The sequence below is a fragment of the Fragaria vesca genome, linkage group LG2 (assembly GCF_000184155.1).
Source record: "Fragaria vesca subsp. vesca linkage group LG2, FraVesHawaii_1.0, whole genome shotgun sequence".
NCBI classification, from domain to species: domain Eukaryota; kingdom Viridiplantae; phylum Streptophyta; class Magnoliopsida; order Rosales; family Rosaceae; genus Fragaria; species Fragaria vesca.
This window is the reverse complement of record NC_020492.1, coordinates 13,233,585-13,237,749: the sequence shown is the minus strand read 5'-3', so window position 1 is coordinate 13,237,749 and position 4,165 is coordinate 13,233,585.

Genomic DNA, 4,165 nt, shown 5'->3' with positions numbered 1-4,165 from the left:
AAATTTTTATAAGGTTTAGCCGACGAAATATAAAATATTTCGTCGGCTATAGTTATTTTTTTAAATTTTTTATAAGGTTTAGCCGACGAAATATTTTATATTTCGTCGGCTATAGTTATTTTTTTAAATTTTTTATAAGGTTTAGCCGACGAAATATAGTAAATTTCGTCGGCTATAGTTATTTTTTAATTATTTATTACACACTTTAGCCGACGAATATATTAATTGTTTCGTCGGCTAAAGTCTGGAAAAAAAACCGACGACATGTTTTTCGTCGGCTAACTGTGGGACTATAGCCGACGAAAAAAAAAATTTCGTCGGCTAAAGTCATCACAGACGAGCTTTTCCCGACGACACTATAGCCGACGAGCCTTCGTCGGCTAAGATCTTAGCCGACGAATTAAGATAACAGGCCGACGAAAATTTTTCGTCGGCTAAAGTGCTTGTCCTGGTAGTGAGAGATATGCATGAAGGTCATAAACGAACTTCATTTATCTGAATCAAGTTGCTCCAGACCACAAGAGCACGCGTTTGCTAAAGGTATTGGAATGCACATGGACTCTACTTGATTTGGAAGGGATATGGTGAATTAGGCCTTTGTGTGTTCATTCCGGATTTACATGGACTCTTGATGGATCAAGAGATGCCAATATGTATCAACATCCGAAGAAAAAGATTTTGGGAAGACAAGGTCTTGATAAGGCACTCGATGACGGTATTGATGATGATTTTCCATCTATCGGCTTAGGCGCTCTATAACTAGTGAGGCCTACATATACTCCCATGATTAGTCAAAGTCTTTGCTCTAAAGAGATCCGTTGTTTTGTCTAAAGCAAGATAACAAATATGTGTTAAGAGATGGAGTTCCCATCTAAGTACAATAAGACGCATCAATGTACTCAACACAATACGAAAGACTTGACATCTCATTCGCTATGAAAACTTATAAAGCTAAGTGTAGCTATGCGCCCACGCAACGCCAATGTAATGGTAGTAACTCATTTTTCCAATACTTAATGGTATGAAAGGTTGAGGAATATTTTATCTATCACATCCCGACCCTTAAATTTTTACCTTATTTACTAGCTGGGTATTAATAAGAAATTTACCATCTCCGTCAATGAATTTATGGTTTCATTGGTCCCTAGAGGGGTATAGGGGAACGACTATTTCGGTGGAATTATTCGTAGGAGAAAAGTGTGACGACGGTAAAAATGGTAAACTTTAGCTAGTAAAAGGTAATTTTTATTAGGGTATTATTTTTTGGTGGTGTTATTTTGGAGTTGGGTTTATAGTTGGGTTGGGTAGAAACCGGTTGGGAAAAGCCCAACACTTTTCTTTTCTCTCTTTTTTCTTCCTGACTCTCTCCCCGAGCTCTCCCGCTGCCGGAAGCTTCCCGCCGTCCGCTCGTCGTCGTCCGGCCAGCTCCGACCGTCGCACCAGTCCTAAAGGATCGGCCGTCGACCCAGCCTTCTTCCTGGACCGGTGAGAGTCGCCCTAGCTCCGCCATGAGGGAGTTATCTCGCCCGAAAGGTCTGACTGCAGTGGTGGTTCTCTCGTCGGAACTCCCTCCTCCGGTCGCCACAGCCGGAGCTGCTAGGCTCAAAAGGAAGCCCTCCTTCCATGCTTCAATCCTTCGAAAGGTTTTGGTACGATTCGTGCTAGGTAAGAAGAAATCATTGATTGGAACTCTAGGGTTCTTTGTTGTTGTTTTGGTTCGATTGACCTAGCTAAGCTTGGAATTGGTATTTGTGCTAGATAGAAAAGTTGTAGAGTGAGTTGAGAGGAAGATGCTGTCAAATTTTGGTAGGCATTGGAGGTCGCCGGAATCGGCCTCCGGCCGCCGCTGTTTGGGAGATTTTTATGGTTTTAAATGTAGAATATTAAGGGGAGTTTAATGATGTGAAGTTTGGAATTTTTGGAGGAGTTTTGGATAAGTTTGGGATTTTTGAAAGATTGGTGAATTTGGCGGTTATTGGGGTAGAATCTGACCGTTGAATTTTCCTTATTATTGTTTTAGAATGTTGAAATAAATGAAATAAGGCTGTGGTCGGAGTTTGGCGTGAATCCGATAAGCTTAACCCTAGAAAGGGTAGTGGGTTAGGCGGAAGAGTTTTGGGTTAAATATTTAAGTATTATTTATTCTGAAATTGAAGTGTGGTCCTAAGTATGGTTTTTGTGCCAGGATTTGAGGAGACCTCACTTGAGTGGTGAATTGGATTTCGTCGGGCTTATGCCTAATGTCACATCCCGACCCTTATATTTTTACCTTATTTACTAGCGTGATTATAATAAGAATTTTACCGTCTCGATCATTGAGTTAATAGTTTAATTGGTCCCTAGAGGGGTTTCGGGGACGATTATGTGCGGAGGATTATTCGTAGGAGGAAAATACGACGACGGTAAAAATAGTAAATTTTAGCTAGTAAAAGGTAATTTTTATTCGGGTATTACTTTTCAGGGTGTTTTATTTTGGATTTGGGTAGTATAAGAATGTTGGACCGGGCCAAGGGGTGGTCAAAGCCCAGCCCTCTTTTCCCTCTCTCTCCCTCCCGGTTTTCCCGCACCCAAACTCCCTCTCGCAGCCGATCTTTCCGTCGCCGGCCAGCCGTCGTCCGGCCACCATCTGCCGCCGCTCCGGTCTCAAACTAACGGCCTCCGACCCAGCTACCTCACTGGACCGGTGACAGCCGCCCTAGCTCCGCCGTGAAGGAGCGCTCTCCCCCGAAAGGTTCGACTGTCCAAAGCTTCACATCGCTGGAACTCCCTCCTCCGGCCACCAAAACCGGCGATCTTTGGCTCGTTTTGTAGCCTTCCTCCCGTGCAGCAACCTCTCCAAACAGCTCACCCTCTCTTCTGCTAGGTAAGGAGAAATGTGAAGTTGAAATTCTAGAGAGTTTTTGATGTTTCTGTTCGATTGGCATAGCTAGGCTTGGATTTTGGGTTTGTGCTAGTTAGGAAAGTTGTAGAGCATGATGAGAGGAAGATGCTGTCAAAATTTCATAGGTTTTGGAGGTCGCCGAAATTGGCCTCCGGCCGCCGCCGGTTGAGAGATTTTTAATGTTGTTAAATTTGGAATATTAAGGGGAGTTTATTGTAGTGAGTTATGGAATTTTTGGATGACTTTTGGATAGGTTTATGAATTTCCGAAATGTGGTATTTTTGGCGGTTAATTAATGTAGAATCCGGCTGTAGGATTTAAGTTGTATTTTTGGGGAGGTTGTATTTACGGCTGCCGAGTATGATATTTAAGTTCGGATTGTTTCGATTTAAGAATATCGGAGTTAGGCAATGATGAGCGTATTTATGGCTCTCGGGTAATTTTGCCTATTTTGACTAAATATTGGATTGTTTTTTGGGAAATTAATATTATATTTGGAACAGGACGTGAGGAGGCTCGAGCAGACGAGGCCCCAGATCGACATCAGGCTTAGGCCAAATTTGTGAGTGGACCTTTGTTTTAAATAAAAATGCATGCTATAGTTCATAGATGAACAATTATTGTTATGGAGCATTTTGACGTCATTTTAATTTGACGAATTTTATTTCTCTTGGAGAGTTACCGAAAATGGGATTTCGGTGGATATAAATATGTATTTATGAGAGAGTATGTATATAAAAGGCTAGCTAGCCATATGTGTATGTCCACCTTAATGGCGTAGCATATAGCCGCATTATGGTGTGACGTGAGCGTTGGACGTGAGCGTAGTAGCCCTATATGAGTGTTTTAATTCACATAGGGGGTATGGACACATATTTATACACCCGTCTGTCCACCTTAATAGCGTAGTGTAGCACCGCATTAAGGCGTGACGTGAGCGTTGGACGCGAGCATAGTAGCCCTATATAGACCCATGAATTTATATAGGGAGTATGGACGTGTGTAAATACATACATATATTATAGAGTCTGAGAGGCTCGATATTTTATGAGATAAAAGTTTAATCGCTTGCGGCATGCATTCGATTTTTCCTTAGAAATGGATTTGGGGAAACATAAATATTTTTCTTATTAATTTATTTTTGTCCACTCACTCTAACGTTATTAAATGTTTTTCCCCTGGGCCCTTCGTTTTAAAATGCCCAGTCTGCAGAGTTCGGGTTGGATCTAGTAGGAGGCGAGGCATAGTCACCCGCATTTCTGCCAGTTTTCATCAGTAGGTTAC